Source organism: Sarcophilus harrisii, chromosome 4 (genome assembly GCF_902635505.1).
Source record: "Sarcophilus harrisii chromosome 4, mSarHar1.11, whole genome shotgun sequence".
NCBI lineage: Eukaryota > Metazoa > Chordata > Mammalia > Dasyuromorphia > Dasyuridae > Sarcophilus > Sarcophilus harrisii.
The window spans coordinates 434,750,316-434,770,808 of NC_045429.1; positions in this window are offsets into that span (position 1 = coordinate 434,750,316).

A 20,493-nucleotide genomic window follows, 5' to 3' on the forward strand; every position below is an offset into this window, starting at 1 on the left:
AGATTTATATTTTTCTTTCTGATCCCTTATCAAGGATGCCCTTAAGGCATCTCATGAAAGTTTTATATTGGGAGGAAAGTAAGTATATGGGTGAGCAATTAATAATGGTCTCTAGGTCAATAACAAAATCTGATACTTTTCCCTTTTTTCATATATCTTGATAATGGATCTTTTAATACTCTCAAAATTATGTTGCCTCCATCACTGACCCCTTCTGCAGAAATTTGGTCTAATACAGCTACTTTTCCCATCTATTTTCCTTCAGTGCCATTTATACTCCTTCAGGAAGCACATCGAGGACTATGATGTCGGACACCAAGGGTGATGATTCCATTGTCTTTGATGATGAAAATAGTTTGCTGTAAAAATCATTACAGGTCTTTTCCATCTTTTATCTTATTTGATGTCCTTCTTCAAGTTTTATACTTGAATGCCCTGGGAATGATTTTTCTTAGATAAGTCTCTTGTCAAACTTTCTTTAAACTTAATTTTTTCCTCTACTGCTTCTTGTTATTTTCTGAGACCATACTATTCAAAATCTTCCAACTTCCTTCACTATAAGATTTTACAAATGAGTTTATATTCTAAGCCAGCATTACCATTGGTTGCCATCTTTCTCCACTACTTAAAGAAATCAAGAGTTTGTTGACCAAGGTGATCTGTAAATATTTCTGGTCTCATTATGGCAAGTGATTTATGTCAGTTAAATTTATAAATATAATTATTAAATTTAAAAAATCAAAATTAAGAAATAATGACATTTTATTTCATTTTTATAGAAGGGAATTCACTGGCCTGTTAGTCTAATCCATCTCCAAAAAGAATCCTCATTATAACATAAATGACCAATGGTCATGCTATTTCTACTTTTCCTCTAGGGAGGAGACATGCACTCACTCCACTCCCACGGTAGTGCATTTGCATTTCTTATAGATAGTTCTAATTTCTAGCAAGGTTTCCTCTACCTCAAACTTAAAGTTGCTTCCTTGCAATTTTCACACATTGATCCTGCTTTTACCCTCTGGGACTAAACAGAACAAGTCAAGTCCCTCTTGATAGCCCAGCCCTTCAAATGCTTGAACTCAGCTATCATGTGTGCCCTCAGATTCCTCTCCTTCAGGCTAAATGTTCTCTTCATCTTACCATCATATGGCAATATTCAAATTTAACCAAGGCAGAATACAGAGGAACTATCACCTTTGTATTCCTAGAAACTGCTTCTCAATGCAGTCCAATATAGCATTAGCATTTGTGAGTTCCACATTGCACTGCTGACTCATATTATGAGTTTGTCATATACTAAAAAAAAAAAAAAAAAAAACCTTTTTTCCCCACACATGAAACATATTTCCCATATCCTGTACCTATGAAGTTGACTTTTTGAAGCCAAGTAGAAGACTATACTTATTTCTATTGAATTTTACCCCATTAGATTCAAACCAATGATCTAGCCTATTGTCATTCTAACCCTGTCATTTACTGTATTAGCAATCCTTCTGACCTTGATATCCCTGGAAATATGATAATACACCATTTATGCTTCTCATCAAGTCATTGATAAAAATGTAAAATAGCTCAGGGTCAATTCCAGGTCTCTGAGCCATTCTATGGGAGATCTACTCCAAGATTGGCTTGGATCCATGAACAGCTGTTCTTTGAGTCCATTTAGCCAGTTCCAAATCTAACCAACTGTATTATCCTTTAACTCACAGTTCTCTATCCTTTCCACAAGGATAGTGTAAGTTATTTTATTGACAACTTTGTTTAAAAAGAAAACTAGATAGAGTGATCTCTTGAGTTAGTAATTCTGTCAAACAATAATATACAATGGAATCACATCTTAGGAGAAGTTGGGGGGAAGAGGTGGTAAGAAGGAATTGAGCTCTAAAGTTGGAACATAAAATACAAATAACTTATAGTCAAAATTACCATGGAAAATTCCTTAAGCTACTCATAAAATATAATAGCATATCTTATAAATAGCATACAACTGTGATAACTGGAGAAGGGTTAGTTCAGAGTAACTTTAAAGGGATAAAGTCAACTAATATAAGTGAAAGGGCATTAAAGGGCTACATAAATGCTAGATATTATTAGTATTAAAGGAAACCAACTCTATTAGAGAGCTGTTGGACTGGAGATAGTTGCTATGGAAACAATTGAATGTAAATTTCCTTCTTCACTCTAGCCAACTCAGACCTTGATCAATAAAGAAGTAAGAATCAGGAATTTCTACTCAAATAGAAGAAAACACAAACTGGTAAAAGACTTCATTAGCAGGCAATGATGATGATTAAGAGGAAGTAATCTTGAAATGATTACATGTCTAAGTATGATTATATTAGAGGGTAATTACATTACTTCAGTATCCTGGTTCACAGAGAGGCAAAAAAAAAAACAACAAAAAAAAAAAAACATGAGGCAGTCAGAGGGAACACAGAAAGGATCTTCTGCATGAATACTAAGACTGGGAAAGTCAACTGAGGGAAGCCCTCTCTTTTAACTCTCTAGGCCTAATCAAAATGAACAGACTATCTGTGAGGGTGATGAAAAAGAGGTCTACAACAACTACCAGTGAAATATTCACACAGTTCACACCAATTCAGTGAATCTAGAATAACTATCAGTGTGGTATTCACACCAGTTCACACCAAATCAATTTAAAACAATTTAAAAACAATTGGATGCCAGGCACTGTGCTAGACATTGGGAATGCAAGGACAAAAGTGGACATAGGCCCTACCTTAGAGAGCTTACTGCCTAGCCAGAGGAGAGAACATGTAGATATATAAATACATGTAAGATTATCTCTAGCATTTATATAGCTTTTTAAGGTTTGCAAAGCATTGCAGACATACAATCTCATTTGATCATTGAAAATATGTACAAAATAGATACAAGGGAATGGGGTAGGGGCAATCAGGAAAGATCTCATGTGCAAGATGACACTTGAATTGGATCTTGAAAAGAGACTTTGAGATTCTGAGAAATCAAAATAAAAAAATGAATTCCAGGTATTGGGGATAATCTGTGCAAAGTCTTGGGAGTAGAAAATAGAATGCTACATATGAAAACCATCAAGAACGGTAGTTTAGCTAGATGATAGTTTACATATGGAGAAAAGTATTGCATAATAATTATGGAGAGGCAAATTGAGATCTGATTGGGAAGTTCTTTAAATGCAAAATGAGAGTTTATCTTTGATCCTGGGGATAATACAGAAGGACTGATGAATTAAATTAAATTTAATTAAATTTAGGGCAGTGACAATCAACTTTACCTTTTATCTTTTAGGACAATCCTTTCATGGATGGATTGAAAAGAGAAGACATTTGAGATGAGGAGAGCCATTAAGAGGCCAATGCAATAGTCCAAGGATAAGTGATGAGGACTTGAACTAGAATAGTAACTATGGGAATAGATAGAGGCAAGAGGTGTCCTCTAGATAGAAATGTCGAAATTTGGCAATTTTACTTGGGTCCTAATTAGCATAAATAATGAACCCCTTTAAGTGGATTCTTTATTCAAATTCACACCAAATATTTCCATTGAGCTGAAGCCAGTGATCATATTTTACATAATTATAACTTGAAATTGTACAAATTAAAATATATTTGACTACCCATGATTGTGGGATCATTTCACATTTACATTTATCTGAATCTAGCTATAAGTGGTAATAGTGTATATATGGTAAGTTAGGTGAATTAGGATTTGAGGATGCCTGGAAGGATAGAAAGATGTTGGTATTCACAGAAGACATAGAGAAGTTTAAAAATGGGGGAAATATTGAAAATTTAGTTTCATTTTTCTATGAGACATTCAATATGAAATATCCAGTAAGTCATTTCTTATATTAGACAAATCCCCAAGGTTCATGATTAAATCTTTTAAGCTTTTTTTCTAAAAAACATTAAGCATCACCTTGTACCTAAGAGTTCTTAATCTGGGGTCACTGAAATTTTAAAAATATGCATTTTGATAATTATATTTCAATATTTGTTTCTTTTGTAGTCCTATGTATTTTATTTTATGCATTTAAAAATATGATTCTGTGAATGGGTCCTTAGATTTCATCAGATTGACAAGACATAGAAAAATACATGTTCTACTGCCCGAAATCCTACCATTAGAGATATTCATTCTTTCAGGACAATGAGCTTAACTTTCAAAAAACAAATATCCCTCTGGTGAATAAAATGTTAAAGTAACTTTTAGTTATTTATATCTTAATTCTGTGCTTTTAAGCCTACTATGGGCCTGAAAGCTAATATCCTGAAAGCCATCTCATCTTCTCACCTCCTCCTAGCTCATCCTCCTAGGGTAAGGAAATCCAATTGATATCCACAGGTACAGCAGAGATGAGGTAAATGAAGATAGAAATGGGAGTTTCCCATCAGTCCTAGCAGGGCATAAGTAGAAGACTTACCAACATATAGTCATGTCAAACCCATCATAGATCACCCAATGCTCTTTGTCAATAAAGGAAGTTTCCACACCGATGAAAGTCTATCACATATGAGTAATCTTGTTCCTAAGAACATCAGCTATTTCCTAAGAGGCTGATGGTTCTGCTTTTTGTTCTGGGAAAATGAGAAGACCAATTGGATGCTCTTCTTTCCTGGCTAAACTGTCTTTCCCTTTATGATCTCTGGGCCTGAAACTTCATGGGAGCAAACTTCATGGGAATAAAACAGCAGTCAAAGCTGCTCCCCCATCACTCAGTCACGCTGGCTGCTTTTAATAGTCTTTCCCGAAAGAATGATTCAGAAGTCTCCCCTCACAGTGAGGTGTTCAGGAAACCTCAGTCAAGATCAGTCTCCTCCCCATTTTAATGAGTTAGCTAGGAGGCTTCTATTTGGAGTTTTAAAAAAAAACAGCTGCCTCCAATTTTTTTTAATCACCTATCTTCATCAGTAAAAAAAAATATTTTTTTGATCATAATCCCTCAATATGAGTATCTTTACTAGTTTATAAATTAGATGTACATATATGCTAACCCTATTCTACTAATAATTATGTACATTATAATACAGAAAAAACTTAAAAGAATGAGATAAAAATGAAATAATGCTCAATCCCAGAGTCAATAAGAAAATGATAAAATAGAAGAGGGAAGTGGTTTAGATCTGAGCTTTAGGGAAATCACTTTGGCAGCAGAATGGAGAATAGATTGGAGCATGGAGAGAATTTAGAAAGCTATTGCCAAAGGCAGGTGAAAAGTGATGAGGGACTTAATGAACAAAAGTAGGTAAAGCCTGAGCAGGGAGGATAGATATTTTTGAGAAATATGGAACTAGAATGAGAAGATTTAGCAATTGATTGGATAGGTAGATGTAGGGTGAGGGAAGTTGGGATTTAAAGGTGATAATCATAATGGGGAACCATAGAAGATGTGTGGATTCTGGGGAAAAGATAATACATTGATCTCCATCTATCAGGAATCACTTATGACTGTTCAACCTGTGTGTCTTTGTCCCACTCAAAACAAAAAAATTAACTCACTTGACTCCTAATTAACTAGGATAAAATATAAACTCCTCTGTTAAACTTTTAAATCTCTACACAATCTGGTCCCAACCCACTTTTTTGCCTTTTAATTGGATATTATTCTCCCTCTTCCCTCTGTGATCAAGCAAATTGAACTTGTCTCTGCTCCTCACTCCTAATTTCCCACCTCTAGGCCTTCACTCTGACCAATCCTCATACCTAGAATGCACTCCTTTAACTTTATAGAGCCTTTAAGATGGAGCTTAGGTATTAATTCCTTAATGAAGCACTTAGATTAAATTTAGATCTACTTGGGGACACTTAGTAAGGGTGTGACACATTACTTTAAAAACAAAATAAAACAAAACAAAAAAAACCTTTTGCCTCAGTTTCCCCATCTGTAAAATGGTGATAATAACAGAACTGACTTTGAAAGATTATGAGGATCAAAGGAGATTATATTTATAAAGCACTTAGCACAGTCCTGACTTATAGTAGGCACTAAATAGTTGTTCTTGTCCTTCCTTTCTATAAAGTTCAGATCTTTGAGGGCAAAGGAATTTCCAAGGAGATGTGAGAAAGAAAGGAATACTTTCCGCTTTGAGATTAGGAAGACTAAATAATGGAGATGGCATCTGAATTGGGCTTTGCTAGAAAAAAAGAATGAAAGGTGAAGTAGCCTTACTCAGGCCTGGCACTCTAGCTTATCCACTTAGCTGCCTGTATTTTTAACCACCTTCCCTGTACCAACAATCCTTACTCTCGCTGAGTCTGTGTTCTAATGGGAGAGAGAAGAAGTACATATAGAAACATATTCAGTCAAAATATAAAATTGATAAACATGAAAAAGTGGGGTTTAAACCATTCTATCCCCATTTTAGCCTCACCTAGAAATTAATACCTCTCAGTCTGTCAATGCATCATAGGCGTCAGACTAAGCATGAAAAGACTTTGAAGAAATGAAACCGAATCAGAAATCTGTTCCAATTGGTTGAAAGATTTGTCATACCTTCTAAGCATCAATTAGATAGAATAGAAGAGTTCTAGAAAGTAGAGAGATTATGCCTTGTGGTAGATAAAAAGCCTGAGAGCATCAACTTCAGCCTTGAGTTGCCTTCTCTTCCTCTTCCTCTTTCTCTTTTTTGGAGGAGGACCTTGTGGTCTTTGAAGGGCCTGAAGGATAATTGGATCTCACATCTTTCCATAGGTGATCAGTGATCTGACTCAATTGACAGCAATATCCATGTTGGAAGTCAAGGATAAACTGGATTCCACAAAGGTGCCCAGCAAAGAAACAAAAGTGTGCCTAAAGGAAACTTCTTCAGCACCCCATGAATGAGAGAAAGAACTTCTACAACAAACGATCCCTTGGCCATATTGGTCTCTAAACTTGAAACCACTTTCCAGCGTGTTACAGACCTTTGGGAGGATGTTTTATATGAACTATTCTTACTAGTAAATTCTCCTCTCTAAAAGCTACTTTAGATGGACTAACTAAATTGAGTATCAACACATAATCTTGGAGGGAAGCACATTGGTGACGGCTCAAAATAATGGTATTAAAGAATGATGTTCAACTCTTCAAGAATACCCTTAGACCTTGAGCCTGCATAAGGCCTTGATTTATATGTATTTAATCCATACAGCTGCCAAAATGATCTTTCTAAAGCTCGTCTGTCCCCTTCTTGATAAGCTCCAGTGCCTTAAGCAACAAGCATTTATTAAGCATCCCCTATGTGTCATGCACATGCTAGGTCCTGCCCTTAGGAAGTTATTATCTCAGGGGCAGATAGATGGTCCAGTGGATAGAACACTGGCCCTGAGCTCAGGAAGACCTGAGTTCAAATCTGCCCTCAGACATTTAACACTTCCTAGCTGTGTGATCCTGGGCAAGTCACTTGCCCCCATTACCTCAGCCAAAAAAAAAAAGAAGAAGAAGAAGAAACTATTATCTCTAAGATCAAGTACAAGCCACTTGGTTTAGTATTTAAAGTCCTTTGCAATTTAATTCCAGCAAAATTTTCCAGACCTATCACACGTAATAACCTTTTGTATTCTATGGGCTAGCCAAACAGATCTACTTCCTGCTCCTTCCATATAACATTCCATCTCCCATCTCCATGCCTTTGCCCAGGCTGTATCCTCATCTCTGCTTTTTAGAATCCCTCAGTTCAAGTACCATTTCCCAAATAAAGCTTTGCTTTCTCCTCACAGGTTACCAATGTTTCCCCTCCACAGAATTGATTGTGTGGGTATATGTGTATCTACACATACACATAAATGAGTATATATTGTTTTTGCTTTTTCTGGGACTTAGTGTTTCCCTCATAAGACTATAAACTCCTCAAGGACAAGGATTTTCTTTTTTCTTTTTTCTTTTTTTTCATCTTTTTATCCCCAGCAGAATACTCAGCATAGAATAAGCAGTTAATGAAGGTTTCTTGATTGATTGAAAGAATAAAATAGTGAATGATCTTGCCCTCACCCTTTGGCCTCTAGTAGAATGTAAGCCCCTTAATAGGTCAGAAAACTTCACTCCAGTCTTTTGAATCCCCAGAACCACAAGGTGAGTGCTGGAGGCAGCACATCCTATTTAAGAGCCAATTGTGAAATTTTCATTTTGAGTATGGACTCCTGGGAAATTGGAATGCTACCAATCAGGGCTAGATTTTATACTTTGTTCATTGACTACACTGAAGAAAGTCATGAAGAAAATGTTGATAATGCAAAGTAAACTTCAGAATGTGTCCTGCATCCATATACCCAGATCAGTTATTTCCAGACTAACTTTAAATGAAATATCATAGTTCCTTATTTACAGTATATGCATTATAAGTATTTGTGGATATGATTTTATTTGAATGGAGTAGAATTGATATTCCATCTATCTTTCTTTAAGAAGCTTAAAGACATGGCATATATTTATACACATTATAGTTATTATTACAGTTGGGTATTTGATGGAACTAGGACAGCTTCATGTTTTGGAGTCAATTCAGAATTCTAGCTATTTATATGACCAGGAGATTTTTGTCCTAATAATAACTTCTTGTAATGTTCTTAGTGAAGAAGTCCAGAGCTATTGTAATAAATTAAAACTAGATTCAGCAGGGAAATCATCTGGGAATTTAAGAAACTTCAGACTCAACATGAGCCTGTACTATGTCAGAAGCCAAAAAGTGAATATGAAGCTATGTCGAGAGTGTCCAGAATGAGAAAGATGGTTGTCCTTCCATCTTTTTTTCTGATCGGGTCACATCTGAATCCATTAATCAATTGATTAACAGTCATTTATTAAATGCATAAGATAAAATATTATCTTTAATCTTCTCCATCATAGAATTATATTATTTGACTCTGTGTGAGTATATATGTATTTACACATACATATACATTTGTATATATTGTATTTGCTTTTCTTGGGAAATCAAGATTTACAAATGAAAAAAATATTGAAAATTATTGATTATATTATTAAATTTATTTATTAAATTATAAATTATTTATTAAACATTAAAATGTTTTATTAAATGCAAAGAATTAGGCAAGGATAAGATAAAAAGGAATCTGATCCTGCCCTTAGTTCACATTCTGTTGGGATGGGAACACAAAAATAAATACATACATACAGAATAAATACAATGGTGGTTTTGGGAGGGCCCTATCAACTGGGAGAGCAGGTAAAGGCTTTATACAGAAGATCATGCTTGAGCTGAGCCTTTAAGAAAGGAATAATGTGAGGCAGTGATGAGAAGAGAGAGCATTTCAAGCTTGAAGGATAGATAATCGGTACAAAGACAGAGATGGAGAAAGACACCCAAACACATATACACATGAACAAAAACAGAGACACACAAAAAGAGAGAGAGAGAGAGAGAGAGAGAAACAGAGAAACAGACTCAGAGAGACACACAGAAACAGACAGAAACGGAGACTCAGAGACAGAAAGACAGAGATAGAGAAACACACACACACACACACACACACACACACACAAACAGACACACAAAGAGGTAGAGAAAGAGAGAGACAGAGACAGAAACAGACACAGAGAGTCACACAGAGACAGACAGAAACAGAGACTCAGAGACAGAAAGACAGAGATAGAGAAACACACACACAACACACACACGCACATACACCCACACACACATAAACAGAGAGAGAGATACAGAACAGAAAGACAGAGACAGACACAGAACCAGAGACAGAGAGAGAGATGACAGAGAAACTGGCAGACAGACAGACAGACAGACAGACAGACAGAGGAAATGAAAGAAATGAGATATTGTGGGTGAAAAACAGCAAGAAGACCTAGCTGGTTATTATACTGGCACATAGAAAAAACTAGCAATGTATAATGAGGCTGGAAAGGCAAACTGAAGGACAGTGTTCCATTCTGGGTGCTACATTTCAGGAAGGGCATTCATGAAATAGAGGGTGTATGGAAGAAGGTAATCAAAATGGTAAGAAGATTAGAAACCATCTCCTACAACTCAGCTGAGGGGGTCAGAAGAGGGGATTCTTGGCCAGGTGCTGGTTAAATTAGAGGGGCTCCACGCTGCTCTGATCCTATGATTAATCTGAGCTATAAAAACCTAATAGCTCTCATTACTTGAACACTTCAAAAGGCCGATGAGGGGTTTAATCTACCCCTGTTGCAGGTCACAATCCCTCCACAGCTCAGTAGGGACAGTTTGGAGCAGACATAATCTGTCATTGGCCAAACTTAAAGGGCAGAAAGTGGCAGTTGGCTCCATTTCAAGAGCCGACAATTATAGCCTCTTCACTCACTTCCTTTGGTTCTCAGTTTTCTTCTCTTTAAAATGGGGTCAGGGGATTGTTCTGAACTATCTCCAAGGTTCTTTCAAACTCTAATGATCTGTAACTGTATGAAGTACTGGAATAAGGCATTAGTGCAGGAACTGCTATAATTATTGTTATATAATTTAGTAGCTTTGAGAGAGGAGCTGGAATATTGGCGAATGTTCAAACAAAATCCATCAAAATCTTAAGGCTTGAGGGAAGGTCCCCTAACACTAAATAAATATCATGCAGAACTGGAGAGTTTGTTGGTTTTGATGGAAATTCAAAGGACAGAACTTGTAGGCAATTTTTGTGTTGCTGAGAGTTTCTATATCAATAACAGTGATCGATATCTTTACAAATCAAGACCAAAGTAATCTGAGCATTAATTTAATGGCATATCCCAACTCTGCATCAATTCATACAAATCTCCTCACACTTCTCCAAATTTCTTATATTACTCATATAAAAAGACTCAAGGACCTTATCTCAATTCCCAGGCACAATTACTAGTCAAGTCTCTACAGAGTTGCCTAGCTACATCTCACCCTCTCTCCTCACCCTGGGTCTAAGGAGGAGACCCCTGAGGAGCTAGAGTTTTCAATGACACACTCAGCTCAAACTGCTCCCTCCACCATTCTCCTGTTGCCCAAGGTCAGACAGCTGATAAATAACAGGATCACTCCAAAACCAATTTTCTTTTCATCACTCCTTAGCTAAAAAGAAATTATGGATACTGAAATAATATTCAGATACCTTCTAATGTCTGACCAGAGATGAGATATTAAATATCAGCAAGAAGGTAACAGTAGCAGAGATGTCCCAAGGCAAGGCTAAGCAGGCACTCTGGTATCATAGAGTGAGTTCTACCTTTGAAGTCAGAAGACCTGAGTTCAAATCCTGTTTTTGTCATTTATTTTTTGTGTGATCTTGAGCTAGTCGTTTCACTTCTCCCTGAGCTTCAGTTTCCTCATGTATAAAATGGAAATAATTATAGCATTTATCTCACAAGGTTTTTGAGGTAACATAAAATGTTTTTAGTCTGCTTCAAGAGCCTACAGTTGCAACTTTTTCATTAGCTTCCTTTGTTTGTATCTCAGTTTTCTTCTCTCAAAAATGGAAGCAGTGTTTTGTACTAAATTGTCTCCAGGTTTCAATTCCCTTGGCTATAATGAGAGAAAGTAAGAGACAGAGAAACGCAGAGAGAGAGACAGAGAGTGACAGAGGCACTGGATAGTTCCTGGAGTTCAGAGGAGACATTGATTACTGGGTTGGGAGTGGAAGACACTGCTGGGGAGTTGTCCTGGGATGGATTCAAAGAGAGGATGGATATTTTTCATAAGCTTCTAGAACCTAACTCTTACCCTTTCTGAACCTCAGTTTCCTCCTTTGTAAAGTAGAGATTGGACTAAGTGATTACCCTGAGTAGGGACTTGAAGGAGAAATGAAGAAGGATAGTAATTTACATTTAATGACAAGTTATTCTGGAGAAGGTATGACAAGCCCCTCCTATATCTTTGCCATGAAAACCCCAAATGGGGTCATATAGAGTCAGATGCAACTGAATTGACTAAACAATACCAGCAATAAAAGTGACAAGTTACTTAAGAGAAACGCTCTTCTGTTCTTTTGTATGTGAGTGTATTCTCATTCTAATAGATTGCAAGATATTCAAGACAGGGTCTATGTCTCCTAACTGCTACATATTCCTGAAGCCTATCAGGGAACCCAAGATAGAGCTCCACCTGAACAGAGTACCCTGTTAATGTTCCCTGCCAGACTTCCTGCCTGAGTTTTTCTAAAGAAACATCATAAGTGAGACAATATTTACATAGGGCTGGGTGGTGCATTAGATAAAGTGTGAGAATTGGAGTCAGAAAAACCTGAATTTGAATCCAGCCTCAGATGCTTCCTTGCTATGTGACCATGGGTGAGTCATTTAACCCTGTTTGCCTCAGTTTCCCCATCTGCAAAATGAATTGGACAAGGCAAACCACTCCAATGTCTCTGCCAAGACAACCCCAAATATGATCACAAGCATTGGACACAACTGAAAAGTGACTAAACAGCAACAAAGCAAGTTTCTTTCAGCTCTTAAATTTATGACGAGGAGTGAGTTAGACAAAAAGATTTAACTGGTGGAACCAGGTCTTACACTGTTCTATCCCCTACCCCGGCGCACACGCGCACACACACACACACACACACACACACACACGATTCCCTCACTTACTCTCTGCTCTATCACCCTAAGCATGATCTGATAACCATCTACATTTGTTTAGGACCTTTTATCCAAAGCTCTCCCAACTCATTACACCCCATTACCTCTTGCTAAGCGATCCAAGCAATCCCTATGAATACTATGTAGCTGTTTTCTATAAGGACTGTATACAGAAATGGATGGGCTCACATAATCAAAGAACCTCAGCTTTGGAAAGGACTTCGGAGGTCCCCTAGGTCAACTCATAGCTGGGTAATAACATCTCTTAAACTATCCTCAACAAGGATTTATCCATGTTCTGCTTTAAGAAAAGGCAAGCTAACCCCCTCCTGAGGCAACCCATTTCACTTTTTGGACAGCTCCCATTGTTAGGAAGTTTGTGCTGACATCATGCTGAAACTTGCCTCTCTACCAACTTCAATCCATCATTCTGAGTTCTTCCCTCTGGGTTGAAACAGAACAATTTAACCCCTATTCCACGTGACAGCCATTCAAATGCTTGAAGACAACTATCTGTCCTCCTCCTGCATCTTCTCTTTTCTTGGCTAGTGATCCCAGCCTTCAGTTGTAACAGGGTTGATGGGAGAAGGATGTTGATCAATTGGATGAAGTCCTCAATCATCTAATTTCAAGAGGGATGTGATAGCCTCATAGAAGGAGATTTCCTCAGTGCTATGCTCCTTGGAGGAGGAAGAGCTAGCCTAGCTAGTCTAGCAGTGGTGGTAGCCTTGTGGCTAAAGATCTAAAACCATGCCATGAGAGGAAATGAAGAGAAAGAGGGCTAAACTTTTCCAGCGCTCCTATTTTTGTGAGTTACTCACACAATGAAAGCCCAAGATGAAAGGGAAATATTTCTTTGGTGACATCCCAGCATGCCTTACCTTCTGGGGCAGTTTAATGGGTCATTTGGATACTTTGCATTTTTGTATTGCTTCATGATGCCTATGGATTCTTTACATCTTTTGCATTTTCTTTGGTAGACCAAATGAAGATTGGTTCATATCTGATGTCCATATGGAGAATCTGTTAACTAAGTCTGGGGAAACCTAGACTCGAATTAAACCTAAATTTTATTTAAGAGATCTTAGCTTAACTCCAAGGTGGGGTAATAGAGAGATAAAGAATGAGCTTTTGTGGTCATAGCCTGGGAATCAAACTTGTTCCATATGGAAACCAGAGTCCTTAGGTAATCCCTGGCCCATATGTTCTCCCCTTTCCTCCCCTCCAGGTCAGGGAGAGGTTGGGGAGAAATGGTCCTTCTTGTCTGAAAGAATATTCACCCACCTTGCTCTTGCATGAAATGCCAAGATTAAAATGCATAACTTCAGAGGAAGGGACCACAGAAGGGGCCTTATCAATCATTTACACACACAGCAGGAATAAGTTTATCAGAATCACAATACCAAGAGCTGGAGAAGACCTTAGTGCTTATCTAATACTTACTCTTCCTTTCAGAGTGGCAACTAAACTCCCAGAAGATTAAGGAACTTGTATGAAGTCACACAGTGAGTAGCTGGGACAGGGTTTGAAGCCAGATTCTCTAACTTGGAAATCAGAGAGCTTTCCCTTGTTGCCAGGCTACTGCCTTCCTGAAGCATGTTTTAAGGAAGTATGAAGAGAGGCTATTGCTCTGGGTGGCTTGAGAAATTAGAGAGGTGAAAAGGAAGAGGGCAACCACCAACCACATGGGGAAAGGGTCAGGTTATGAAGGCCAGAAAAACCAGACAACCTTCATCTCTTACATAATTTTGCTCAGGACCTGCCTTGTCTACAGTTACCAAGTCCCTAATTTCACTGATCTAAGAGATCAATTTGGTGCCTATATTTTGTGTTCATTTCTCTTTTATGTGTGTGTATTGTATATGTATATGTATATCTCCCTAGGATAGAATTTCTTAACCTGAGGTCTGTGAACTGTATTAAAAAAAAAAAATACCTCAATAACTGTATTTAATATGATTGGCTTTCTTTGAAATCCTAATTTCTTTTATGCTTTATCTCAAATTGGCTAAAGTGACAGGAAAAGGTAATGATAAATGTTGAAAAGAATTTGGGAAAACTGGGACACTAATGCATTGTTGGTGGAGTTGTGAAATGATCCAACCATTCTGGAGATCAATCTGGAACTATGCCCAAATGGGCTATAAAAACTGTGCATATCCTTTGACCCAGCAGTATCACTACTAGATCTATATATCCCAAGAAAATTATAAAGGAGGGAAAAGGACCCACATGTGCAAAAATATATGTAATAGCTCTCTTTGTGGCAACAAAGAATTGGAAAATTAGTAGATGCCCATCAATTGGGAAACGGCTGAATAAGTTATGGTATATAAAGGCAATGGAATATTATTGTTTTGTTTTAAAAAATGATGAACAAGCTTATTTTAGAAAGACCTGGAAAGATTTGCGTAAACTGATGCTGAGTGAAACAAGCAAAACCAGGAATATACATTATACAATTATACACAATAACAACAAGAATGTGCAATGATCAACTATGAAAAACTTGGTTCTTTTCAGTGGTTCAGTGATATAAAGCAATCTCACTAGACTTTGGTTAGAAAATGCCATCTATATCCAGAAAAAGAACTATGGAGATTGAATGTAAATCAACTCATGCGATGTTTATTTCTTTTTTTCTGTTTTGTTTTTTTTTCCCATGGTGTTTCCCTCTTGTTTTGATTTTTCTTTCCCAACATGATTAATAAAGCAATGTGTATTAAAATAAATATGCTTTTAAAATATCCTTCTGAGAAAGGATCCATAGGCTTCCCCAGACTGCCAAAGGGAGCCATGACCCCAGAATAAGTTTAGAACTCCAGAGAACATGTAAACCTTGAGGACAGGGACAAGTTCATTTTTATCTTTTTGTAGTTCCAGCTCCTGAAGGCAGTATCATGTCCTGCAGTAGTGTCAGAGTCAAATAGAAACACTAATCTATATGTATATAAGAATCCTTTCAGGTCACATATTGATTTAGTTTTAAAGGATGATATTTTCTAGGTTTAATTGTATTTGTATTTATTTTATTAAATATTTTTGAATTACATTTTAATCTTGCTCTGGTCCATTTGAGAGTGTTGTGAGTCTCATGTAGCCCACTGACTGGATTTGACACCTTCTGTATATAGATAAAAAAATCAACTTTCACAAAGCCTCAAATTCAAGATCCATGTCTGATGTATACAATCTATGTGATGGCATAATTTGCTCAGCCTCTAAGTCCTCTGGACAATACTTTAAGGCCCTTAAGTCTCAGAGTTGATAACCTTCCTACAGTGGTAGAGACATCAGTGAAAACACAGGTCTGGAGAAAAAATGAAAATGATACATTGGAGGTTCCAAGACCAAAACCAAAAAAATCCCTGCCCATGAGGAGCTTATATTCTAGTGGAGAGAGACATTTTGTTATTGAATCATCTCAGTCATGTTCCTATTTCTTGGCAAAATACTGGAATGATTTGCCAATCCCTTCTCCAGCTCATTTTACAGATGAGGAAACTGAGGCATACAGAGTTAGATGATTTGTCCAGGATCACCCAACTAGTAAATAGCTAAGGTCAGATTTGAACTCAAGAAGATGAGTCTTTTGGATTTCAGACCTGACACTCTATCCAAATAAAAACAAAGTATATGCAAAATTGGTACATATCTCTATAAGACATATCATCACAGTTATTCCAGGACATTTTCCCCACCTTGGAAAGTTTTTTGTTTGGGGTATGGTTTGAAGGGCTTTTTTTTTTCTACTTTCAAATTTAAAATGTTTAAAACATTTACACTGGGAAAGGAACCCATTGGACAGAAGATTTCCATGGTGCCTTAACAAATCAGAAGAGAGACCAAGATGGGTATCCTTAAGTCATTTGGGTGCCAATAAGAGATAAGTAGCAACTGCCTCTATGGAAAACAATGACAGAATGGAATTTTCTGCCAAGAAAGTGAATGAATAATTCCAAGAAATTGACACCTAGAAGACTCAATGATTGTCTGTGTTGAATAAGGCCTCAGAGGCTCTGGGCAAGGCACCCAGTACTAGGGAAACCAGCTTTTAATTAGCTTTTAGTATGGGACAGGCATTGGGCTAAGCACTGCAGACACAGACAAAAAGAAAGACACCCCTGCCTTCAAAGAGCTTGTATTCATGGGAGTGGGTAGACAACACCTAAAAAGGAACTAAAAAGGGTGGGAGGTAGGCAAGAAGAAGGAAACATGATGTTGAAGTCCAGAAAATTAGAATCACAACTAGGAGAATGGAGGCTGGCATTCTGTGTCTTTGAAATCCTCTCTGTAACATTTACATTTCTCTAAGTCTAGATTTTCTTCAAGTGTCTGTGGTTTTTCCAGTGTGGGTTCTCTCTCCACTAAAGCAAATTACAGCTTCTCTATAATTTAAGAAGCAATGAACCTCTCCCAGATAGTTTAATCCTTTCCCTATGAACACCCCTCCTCCTAGCACTATGTTCCTGCTTTCAGAGGTTTCCCACGTTTGCTTAGAACTCTAAAAATTCTAAACTATAAATCTATTGTTTTTGAGAAGCAACATGACATGATTAAAAAAAAAAAAGCTGGCCTTGGACTTGGGTATGTAGGCTGACTCCCAAAGTTCTCATTTTTGAGTGACCATAGTAAGCAAATCACTTCACTAAGTCTGTTTCTTCTTGGACTTGATCTTACTTGTACTAGCTATTTCCCAGGTTTGTAAACCACAAAAGACACAGGTCCAACCATTCTGGAGATCAATCTGGAACTATGCCCAAATGGGCTATAAAACTGTGCGTATCCTTTGACCCACCAGTATCACTACTAGATCTATTATATCCCAAGAAAATTATAAAGGAGGGAAAAGGGAAAATTATAAAGGAGGGAAAAATATCATGTGATACGAATATTCAATCTTCTCTGGTATTAGAAAAATCTGCCTCTGATGTATAGTAGCTGTTTAGTTCCAAACAAGTCACTTAATCTCTAAGAATCTCAGTCAAGTCTCTAAAATTTAAGTCTTAAGACAAATGGGTGATTGAAAATTCCTTGTATTGATAAAATCACAGATCCAGATCACAAAGAAAGGGCAAGATTTTGTTATTCTTGTAATTGTTTTCTTTCCAAAAAAAAAAAAAAAAGATCTATTGTGGAGATAGTTTTATACTGTAGTGCTAATAGAGTAGAAAGAAGGCTCAAATATTGCAAAATAATGATAATACAGATAGAATTCAATTGGCTTTTGACTATGGTCAGAGACACACCTGTAGTTTACATATATGCAGAGAAAGAGAGAGAGAATATACACACAGCATCTGGTCCCTCCTAGGCATCAGTCAAGGCCAAGGTGAATGCAGTATGAGAGGAAACCTTTGAGTATTATAGATAAATCCTGAGTACCCATGGATAAACAATAGTCTATGTCAAGTTCAAAGACTGGAACATGCTACATAACTAATGTTTGCAGCAAGGAAGAACAATTCCCAAATGTATTAATTAGGATTTTATTTCTAATTCTATTGAGAAGGTACTGACATTTCCCCCAGGTGTCCTTCTTTGATAGAAAAGACGGGGGAAATAAGATAGATACAAATGAAAGCAACCCCAGTGTTTCACCTCACATCCAAGAATGGGAAAGATAACAAACGATGGAAATATTAAATGTTAGAGGGACATTGGAGAGCCAGACACATTGATTTCCTGGTCATTTAACTCCCCATGATGCTTTCATTTGGATCATCTCATAACTTTATTTTTTTTATTATTATTATAGCTTTTTATTTACAAGTTATATGCATGGGTAATTTTCCAGCATTGACAACTGCTAAACCTTTTGTTCCAAATTTCCCCTCCTTCTCCCCACCCCCTCCCCCAGATGATAGATTGACCAATACATGTTGAATATGTTAAAGTATAAATTAAATACAATATAAATATACATGTCCAAACAGTTATTGTGCTATACAAAAAAGAATCAGACTTTGAAATAATGTACAATTAGCCTGTGAAGGAAATAAAAAATACAGGCGGACAAAAATAGAGGGATTGGGGATTCTGTGTAGTGGTTCATAGTCATTTTCCCAGAGTTCTTTCGCTGGGTGTAGCTGGTTCAGTTCATTACTGCTCCATTGGAACTGATTTGGTTCATCTCATTGCTAAAGATGGCCACGTCCATCAAAATTGATCATCATATAGTCCTACCATAACTTTTAACTTGGATCCTTGGCTCCATAGATAACTTTTCACCTTATTTTGTTGAAGATTGATCCTGTCCTCCTCCATACCTTTTTCCTATGGGTAAGTCCCTTTCATTTCCAATGTCCCTTCCAGCTCCCTGAAATAAAAACATGAACTCCTTAATAGCAGAGACTTTTTATATTTCCATCCTAGCACTTAACAAAAAATGCCTGGTAAATAATAAGTGCTTAAGAATGCTTGACCTACCATCTAATAAAATGTTGATGGAGTTGGGGGTGTTTCTAACCATTAGAGAAAACAATTTGAAACTATTCTGGAAAAATAACTTAGCTGAAATTTATTGAACCAGAACTGGAATTCATTGACGTGAACAGACCTGTGCTTGAGGTCATCTATGTGGAATATGGACTGAAGCAGGGTGAGCCAATGTGAGAGTCTAATTAGGAAGCTTTTGCAACTGTACAGGTGAGAGGTGAGTTGACCTTGAACGAGGGTGGAGACCATGTAAGCAGAGAGATTAGGTGAGAAACCTTGGAATAACCTTGCTTAGTATCCATTTTCATTAGTAATGACCACCCTTTATAACCTAACTTGGAGGCCCTCCCACACCATCAACCCTAGGGTTTTATTCTGCCAGAAATAAATGATACCTTTGTGGCATCATTGAAAGCTCTGACCCAGAGGAAGTCACCCAAAGATGCATGAAGACTTTGTTGTGCTAGGAATCCCAGACACTGCTGTCCTGAAGCTCCTCATGACACAGAATCTCAGAATTATCAATGTGCTTCTCAATCCTGTGAGAAGTGGAAGGAACTTTGGAAGAATGAGGGAAGAGTGAGATGGTTACCAGTTCACCAGTGTTAGAGAAGGCTGTGATGCTGGTGCCTATAATTCAAGGTCAACTGCTTCAAACAAGAGTGCAAGCTTCTGAGAACCCAATTCTGGATGCTTGGCTTGTTCAATTTCTCTCACCCTGACAGAGAAAAAATCATTAATATCTCAGACGTTTCTCTTTTTTTACTTTCTTAATTATTTTTATTAAAAATTTTTTTAACATTCTTTTAAATTTTTAATAGTATTTTTCTAAATGCATGCACAAATAGTTTTCATCATTCACCTTTGCAAAACCCTCTGTTTCAACTTTTTTCTCTCTCTCCTCCCCAAGACAGCAAGCAATCTGCTATAGATTAAATGTGTATAATCCTTTTAAACATATTTCCATATTTGTCATGCTGTGCAAGAAAAATCAGATCAAAAGGAAAAAAAGCCACAAGGAAGAAAAACAAACAAACAAAAGGTGAAAACACTATGTCGTGATCTCCATAGTTCAGTCTTCAAAGTCCTCTCACTGAGATGGAGATGGCTCTTTCCATTGGAAATCTATTGGAATTGCCTTGAATCACCTTATTGGTGAGAAGAGCCAATCCATCACAGTTGCTCATTACATATTCTTGTTGTTATTGTGTACAATGTTCTCTTGGTTCTGCTCATTTCATTCAGCATCAATTCATGTAAGACTTTCCAGGTTTTTCTAAATCAGACATTTCTTTTACACATTTCTGATGCACTTATAATTAGATCATAAGATTTAGGGGTGGAAAAGACCTTAGCAGTCAGAAAGAAGGCATAGCACAGTAGAAAAAGTGCTGGATTTGATCCCAGATGGGTCATTTACCCTCATTAGGCCTTAAGTTTCTTCACAAATAATTTGAAGGTATTGGATTATATGGGCTGAAAGTTCATTCACTTCAAATTTCAAATCTATAATCTTGCTATATTTTCTAGTTGTC